This window comes from Pseudonaja textilis, chromosome 1, assembly GCF_049901715.1.
Source record: "Pseudonaja textilis isolate UNSWEBS1 chromosome 1, rPseTex1.2, whole genome shotgun sequence".
Taxonomy (NCBI): Eukaryota; Metazoa; Chordata; class Lepidosauria; order Squamata; family Elapidae; genus Pseudonaja; species Pseudonaja textilis.
In genome coordinates, this window is record NC_141990.1 from 61,316,995 (window position 1) to 61,325,553 (window position 8,559).

The window sequence follows — 8,559 nt, forward strand, 5'->3', positions numbered from 1 at the left end:
AGGATAAAGAGTGGGTGCTCAGCAGCTAGTCTCCCACCTCAAGGCTTAGTTCATTGTAGACCCAGGGCAAGGACTCCCTCCCTCCTCTCTGTGCTATTTCTGTCCTATCACCTTCTCCCTATGACTCTGTATTTCACATTATTTTAAACTTGGGAGATATCAAATGGGCTTGAGAGTAGAAAGCTTAAAGAAGGCAAACGGAGTCCTGAAGTCAGATCTTCCTCATTCCAGTCACAGTACTCCAACTGATGGATGGTTTCCTCGCTCCATAATGAGTGTCTTGTGAGTGTAAAAAAAATGTGGTGTTTTTTTTCATTTTCCACAAGCTCATTACAATGCTAAACTAGCACATCTGTTTTTGGTATGTATTAAGCTGGGGTGGATTTAAAAAGAGAAAATATTTTGTTTACAAAAATAATAGAATTAGCCATTAATTTAAAAAAGATGTGACAGATTACTGTAATACCATAACTAACATTTAACTAAAACAATTACTGTATACACATAATCTAAGCCCAAAAAATCATGTGATCCACTTTAAAAGTTTAGTGGTCACTAGTAAATATGTCTAAATAATGTAACCCTACTGGAGTCCTGGATTTCCAGGTAAACTTACCAACACAATCCTTCAACATTCTGAAATAATTTCTTGAGAATTAACTAACTACTCATTTAGCTAAACTGACTTGTGACTAGCTTTCAACTCTCTTTATCCCTTAAAAGCTGTGAGATACTAGAATTAATGACAAGGAAAATGATCACACTAGAGTAGGCCGCCCTTTATCAGACAAATTCATGATATAGTCCACCCACAAGCCACATTGCTGCACTTTAGCTTTAGTAGCATGTATACTTGTGTAATCACAGACAACTACAGTATAAATACAGATGGAGAAGAAAAGCTATACAACTCTGACATCAGGATTCAGACCATTAGAAGAACTTTGCTGGAGCAAATCAAAAGCCTATCTGTTCCAGTATGCTTTTTCTCCATGAGTAAATGCCTCCAGGAAGCTCACAATCCAAAAAATAAATAAAACCATAGACAACTCAGCTAATCATATTCTCAGCAAAAAGCATTAGTGAGAGACTGGGAGCAGGTTGTCTCAAGAAGGTTCCCAGCTCTCTGCCTTTTCTAGCAAGATATCTTTGGCATACAGCAGAGGACTACTGAAGAAGGTACTCAAGAGGTTTTATATAAACATCAGCTTAGCCTGGAAAGAGAGACTGGAATAAATAAGAAACTAAAAATTGCTCAGCCTTGAATCTCTTTAATATAAGAGAAGAGAAACAGGATCTCCATCAGGCTTTCAAAATTCTGTTATCATCCTCTAACAATAAGGAGAGTTCTAGTTATTCTTGTAGTTTCTATTTACTGAGCTTAAATCAGTTTTGAAAGCCTCATTATTTTCTATACAAATAGGCATTGAACCTTGCCTTTGAATGCACATCAGATCTACGAGGCACTCCACCATCCTAAGAACAACTTATGGAAGCTCCAATGAGCAAAAGGATATACAAATAACAATGCCGTGGTAAAATTCACACACCATTTGGGACAAAGCTTACTTTGTTTAAGAACCAATAGCCCAACCTATATTTCTGCACACTCATAAAAGCTCATCAGAGAAGTTCAGGAGAGCACAAGGTCAACTTCTGACTTTCACAACTCAGTGCAAATTATTTATGGCAAGTCAGCCAGCAGGATTTTCTCCATATTGCTTCAAAGTGATATTTTGTTCTGAGTCTGCTGACTGAAGGACAGCCAAATAAGCTGCACCTCTCACTGAAGGCAATGAACCCTTATTTGACAATTATCAGAATTTCCTGTGAAGATTTAAAGCTGCATTTTAATAGCAAATCAAGATATCTGAAAGCAGAAGAAAGGTAAGAACAGAGTTTGTGGAAACATACTAGATTTTCAATTATTGGTCAGTAATCCAGAACAGAATGATGCTACTTTGATTGACCAAACTCAAGTAAGATTTGACAGGAGTGCACAGAACGCTGTTACCTTCACACCAAAGTGGTGCCTGCATTGTCATGCTTTTGAACTGCTAGGTGGGCAAGAGGAGCTTACCCGATCGAGTGGCATTCGCATCTCAAACCCAGGTTGTCAGCTTTCGAGCTGACAAACTCGGTGTCTTTAATTGTTGAGCCACCATGCTCCTCTTTCATTTTATAGATGGATATTAAATATGGCTAGCTGTAGAAAATGTACTAACTGCAAATACTCTTTTTACATATTTTAAGAATAATCAAATGAGAGAGAGAGAGAGAGAGAGAGAGATAAATATAATAAAAGGTGTCCCTGCTTTCTACTTGTTAAGATAGAGAAGAATTTCAGTCACCATTTTCTCTACAGATTTAATCAATCTGATCTTATCAACCAAGCAGCACAGCACAATCATCATTCAGTATCCAGTAATACTTCTGTCTTCTAGCTGAAAATTGAAAAGTTGTTGGAGATGGAGAATCAATTTCAAAACTGATATTCAGCATCCACAGATTGGAGAGAACAGTTGTGGGAAAGAAAAAGCTGGATCTTGTAGACAACCAAACGTAGTCAGCTCCACATTTTTCCCAGGAAAACAACCTCATCCTCTTCCAGTGGGGCCAAACCATCTCTTCACCATGAGGCAAACTCACAGGGACAAAACTGGCAGGAACTGATTAGGGTTCCTGGTTAACCAGAATGTGTCAAAAGCACTGAGTGAACTCTGAATTCCAAGCAGCAATGTCAATTTGTTTTAAGACCACACAGATAAACTTTGTCACAGTCATATTGCTTCTCTGCTTTTTTTAAGGAATCCAGCATTCAACTGGTTGCTTCTTTTTTCATCTCTGTGATCATGCCATTGCTCTGAGCCAAGCAAACCAAGATGCTGCCCTCCTGCCATTTTGTCCGCCATAATGAGCAGGTTTCTAAGGGGTTCTGTGATTATTTACAATCTAACAAAGCTCTGTGTTAAGTAACAAGAGAAACAGGGTGGGAATCTACTAACCATAAAGCTCAGTGGTCAGAAGAAGAGAAAGACAAACTTTTCAGTTACTGGAGACTCTGAGCCAAATGTATTCTGCCATCACATCTGGAATGAAGTTATAACCACTTTTTCTTTAAGAGACAAGTATATCACAATGTGCCCAGAACGATAATCTTCAACATTTTCATACCTGTCTGCATTCCTACACCATTATGAATATTTTCATGGTTCCATAGTTACCTACACGTCACTTCTTTTGCCTATGAATGTAGTACCCCTTTGAGTCTATGTGTTTGTTTCTGTTTCTAACAGGAACTTTGCTTAACCAGGGGGAGAAAGAGGAAATCCGTATGTAATGAATCTGTTTATTTTACAGAGCTCCCTACGGAGGGACAAAGGAGCAAGAGTTATGCAAAGCTTTGGCAGTGGCAGCTGCTGCTGGGAAAGCTGGATCTGGTTTTCATTTCTGCCAGTAAGTAGAAGTGACCATATCAGGCAAGACCTGGTAAACTCCCAACTGGAAAAGCAACACACTTGTGTGGACCTGTCAGACTTCATCTTGGCTATTAGCCCTTCACAAGGCAGTCCTCCCTCCCTCCCTCTCTCCCTTCTTTTTATTGCTGCTCAGGCTACCAGCTATCCTAAGTCAATAGGCAGTTAAGAAGTGCTTAAAATCAATATTAATCAGCAATTATACTGTTGGAAACTGGAACCAAATATAACTCTTTTAGATCCTTTGCCTCATTTTGAGTTTGACAAAGCGTTATCATTCCTAGTAGTTTTCCGCAAAACTTTCTCTCTCCCTCCCTCCCTCCCTCCTCCCCTGGCGTGCGTGCATGTGTGTGTGTGTCTTCAAATTAGTGTTGACTTCTGGTGACTGCCAGGACTAATCCCCGTAGTTTCCTTGGAAAGATATTTGGGATTGCCACTACTTACTTCCCCAGGCTGACTGGCCCAAGGTCACCATCTGACTTCATGCCTAAGAAAGGACTAGAATTCATGGTCTCTAGCCTGGTTCCTTAACTACTAACCAAGCTGGCTCTCTTCTCAAAATGCAGAGATCCAAATGTCTATATAATGAAAACAGGCCAACATTATATTTGCTGCATGGAAAATGAGAGTGCAGGGTATAATTTAAAATACAAAGAAGACAGATGTGCTTATCCACTCTTAGTAAAATGACTTTTTTCTCCACAGAGAGGTAAGTCAGTTGTTTCAACCCATCTAATCCAGTAAGGCAGAGCGGGCAAACTTCAGGCCCTGTTGACTAAGGAATACTGGTTGGGTGGAGCCTAGAAGATATGCGTTTTCTGCCATAGCACCTGCCTTATAGAATATTCTCCCTCCCGAAATCAGGACGGCCTTGACTCTGCTGTCTTTTCATAAGTGGTTAAAGATCTGTTTTTGAAAAAAAAATTGTAATAATAATAATTTTGTTCACTATCCAGCGTCACTAGTTGTATAAAATTGAACGAATGAAGCTATTTCATGCTAACAAAATACATATTGTGTTTTTGTGTGTGTGTGTATGCAAAGTTCTTTAAATTCTACTGACAAGGATTCACTTCCTTCCATGTACACCATCTCAAGTAACACTGGAACACAGGACAGAATTAAAGATATCTTTGTTAGGATACTTAATGGGATATTTATCTCTTTTCATTCCCACTTTCTAAAGTTCTAGCAGCAAGATCATAGCAACATAACTGCTTTTATTCTTAGCCAAGAATATTTTGGAAACTTGTCTAGTTTTAAATAAGATGCTGACTTTAAAAAAAATCTGAGATTTCTATGCATGCAAGACAACAACCAACAACAGTAGTGATAGAAAACATTTTTTAAAAAGTGGAAATGAAGAGGACACACTTCTTACAATTTGTGAAAGCTGTCTGAAAGAACCTTCCTGTAATTTTGTTGCTTTGGAACATATTGTATTAATTTTTTCAGTGATAATAGTAAATAAAATAAGGAATATAGAACCAGTCATATCACAGCTAGGAGAGATTAATTGAGGAAGAATTATGTTACACAAATACATCTGGGAAGCATGGGGATCTCCTTCTCAAAGCTGAATAACAGGTGGAAGTATAAGCAATTAATTCACTGATCATTACTAATTGTATAAAAGTTAAAATCTGGAACTAGATATACTAGCTGGATAGGTCACAAAACACCTTGACAAATTAGTTGAACAGAAATGATGTAAGTAATAAAACAAAAGATCTCTCTATCCCAAAATCGTTCTATCCCTTTTGTGGTTTAGAGTAACTTCCCTTAAGATTTTGGCCTCTGTTAAATCCAGTGGATACCCATTAAGAATTCAAAAACTGAACTTGAGGAAGTCATTCTTCTATATGTCTATGGAGACTCTCAATCGTGCAAGTCATGGTTGTCCCAAAACTGCTTTTTCAAGCGGCAACTAGACTTTCTGTTTTTTCTTTGAAGGCATTTTGCTTCTCATCCAAGAAGCTTCTTCAGCTCTGACTGGATCCATTCCCCACCATCCTTTGTTGGGAACAACTGTGTGTCTCAGACAAACAAAACTAATTCTAGATTTTCTAATATTAGTAAAAAAAAAACACAAGTATTTCAGTTACGAAAGTCTATTAACTTAGAAGAGACTGATTCTTCTCTAATGAAGAACATCATAAATTGTGTTAATAAATATATAAATAATCTAAAATATTAATCATACATTTAATGTAGTAAGTATTCAGATATTCGTTTTTCTGGGTAGCTGCAAAATGGGTTATAATTCTTTTTATTATGAACAGAGAGTTAAGACAGAGAAAAAGTGATTTTGAGATCTATAAAAATATGCAAACGAAACCTTTAAAAATATCATTCTTTATTAAGATGGATGCTGTTAATAATACAGACACTAGAGGGAAACTCAAGATTGTCCTATACTTTGGAGAAATGCCCATTTATGAAAGCCCCACTTTTAAACTCATCCAGCATTTCTCTGCAACCACTTTAATTATGGCTTTGTTTAGATTTTCACTAAAATGAATACAAAATCCAACACCAAAAAAAAAGCCCAACTCCAGGGAGTGGACAAGAGTCTAAACTTTGGACATACTTTCCTGCTTCTACTTCTCAAGTTGTTCACAGATACAACCCAAGCTCAAACTACTAATGAACTACAGTTGCAATGAACTGGCCCAATTACGTAAGCATCCATGTCATGCTACAGATCAGCACTGATATTGTTGTTCTAATCTGCCCTTTTTAAAGAAAACTTTCTCAAGCATTTTTTTCTTTGCTATGATCAGTGAGCTTAGGGGTAAAACAACAAGGAACAATTTTCAGATTACTGCATGTAAGAAAGCACTCTCCACTGACTTATAGCAATGCTACACCAGGTGCTACCAGTGCTTTATACATCTACACACTCATTGTAATAATAGGCAGCCATGAAAATGACTCGTTTGTTATTACTGTTTATTTAGTCATTTATTTAACAACATGTATAACCCACCCCAATCCCAAAGGACCATTGGATGGCTCGCTTCACTCAAGTTTTGAAAGCTCCACAATTAAGCAGGATTTACTGAGATTTTAGTTTTGGAATACTCTGTATGAAGCTTCTTCCTCTGGACACTGTTGTGCTAATAAAAGGTCAGCTTAGATAAGAGACTGAGATTGAAACCGTAAGTGATATAAGATGTCAGGGTGGGGGAATTGCACAATGTGCTATGATGTCACATCATACATGGCTTGAATTATATATTAAAAGAGAGCGGAGAGAAAGATATTGAGCAGCTGTTCTAAGCACTGCCCATGAACAATACTGTTCTACACAGCTATTACCTACTTTGGTCACAGGGGACCACAGAATTTCTTGAAATGATATGCTATTGTACCAAGCTAAGAAGGGCAAAGGAACTGAATGGCTAAAATTATATAGCACCCAACAGTACCAAAGGCAGATCAAGGATACCTCTAGACCACAACTCTGAATCTCTGAGTTCTAGCCAACTAAGACAAACTGGTTTCATCTTTCCACACCAGCAGTTCTACCTCTATCCAATGTAGATTAAAATTCAAACTAATCAGTGTCAGATGCTGATTCAGAGCATTTATGTAAACCAAATAGCAAATGCCAGAGCCAAAAAGGAAAATAGAGATGAGAATTAAGCAGGTAGACAGTTAAATAAATTGTGGTGGAACAACCTCCTGAGAATGACTAGGTCTAAGCAATCACATGCCTTTTCTTCTCTTGTTACAGCAACAATTTCTCAAATATCTTCCCAGGGTACCGTACTTTTGGGAGAAATTAAATCCACCTGATGAAAAGGTCTGTAGTCTCTCAAAAAACAGAAAATCAAGGGGTTCTATAGATCACAGCAGATTTCACTTTTAAATCACTTTTCTGATCTAAACCAGTTTTCTGAATTATGAAAATAAATCTCAGTGTCAACAAACGTTAGTTGAGAAATAAATAATTCAGAGTAAAGGGTACACACATTGATTACAAATGAGGTAAACTGGCCTGGATGATATAACTGTCAACAATAACATTTCTAACTCAACCAGCTTGAATTTTATTGAAATCTCATATACACCCATTAAGATTTTGTAAGATCAAAAACATCATTTCCCTTCCAATTTTCTTTTTACTCAGTGCTTTGCCCTCTGAGAGGTCACCAAAAAGTCACCTGCTCTGTCCAATTTACAAGAATCCAAAAGATATTGAGGAATTAACACTGGATCTCTTCCAAGCTAACAAGTCAGGCTGGGAACCCGAAGTCAAACTATTTAGAGCTGACAGACAGGAAACTTAGAGGATAATATAGAATTGGGAAAGGCAGCAATTATTAATGCAACTCATAATATTCAATGATTTCAGATAATTGGAAGAAAAAAAACAAATGGCCCAGAATTAACTGTTACATTATTTTTTATGGCACCAACTTGTTTGCCTGAAAAGTGCTGGCCCCGTTATTAAACATGGCAAATAAAAAAATGGATCTTTCAAAATAGACCGAAAACATTTTTTTTCCCTCTGCAGATTAAAAAATGGGGAGTTAAGTCACACATCTATTCAGAATGGGAAAAGGAAAAAAGAGGAAAAAGTTGGCTGTACTGGAGATGAACAAAGACCTCCTACACAGCACAAAGGACTGAACAGAAGATTAAAACCATCTGGCTAGAAATGTCATAGGACAGCCCTGCAGAAAATCCGTATTGTGGTCCTTTGCTGTTAGAATATGTGTTGAGCTTCTCACACTGGTACTGGAAGTAAATGAAAGGACGAGAAAGCACAGAGCATTTCCTCTAGAGTTTTATCTATTTGACCAAATCCCCAATAACTTCAAAATATATCAAACAAAATATAAGAAAAAAAACAAAGTTTATTCTGTACTTCATATGCATGTCCTGAAACTCATTTCAAATATTACTTAGATTCTGAAACTGAGGATAGATCTGCACATTTTGCTTGGCTGTCACAAATATGGCCACTTCCTCCTTGCCAAGTGCAGAAACAGATGACGTTGACTCCACTCACTCCCATCCCATTGGAAATGCATTTCATATCCACTCTTCTAGGTTCAATTCAAAAACTTCTCCA

The 8,559-nt window shown here is 37.4% G+C and overlaps 2 long non-coding RNA genes across 5 annotated transcripts in view; one reads left to right on the forward strand and one right to left on the reverse strand.

Annotated features, from left to right (window-relative positions):
* Window positions 1-3,294, reverse strand: part of LOC148127637 (uncharacterized) — a 108,014-nt gene extending 104,720 nt beyond the window's left edge. For 2 of the 4 annotated variants that reach the window (XR_015740982.1, XR_015740978.1), the window contains exon 1: window positions 3,175-3,282. This is a non-coding gene — a long non-coding RNA (uncharacterized LOC148127637). Of the gene's footprint in view, window positions 1-3,174 lie in introns of all 4 variants that reach the window. The other 2 variants (XR_015740980.1, XR_015740979.1) reach the window with 2 other exon arrangements.
* Window positions 156-4,422, forward strand: LOC148127638 (uncharacterized). The gene is made up of 3 exons (XR_015740985.1): window positions 156-282; window positions 3,361-3,456; window positions 4,182-4,422. It is a non-coding gene; the product is annotated as an uncharacterized LOC148127638 (long non-coding RNA).
* Window positions 4,423-8,559: the final 4,137 nt, after the last annotated feature.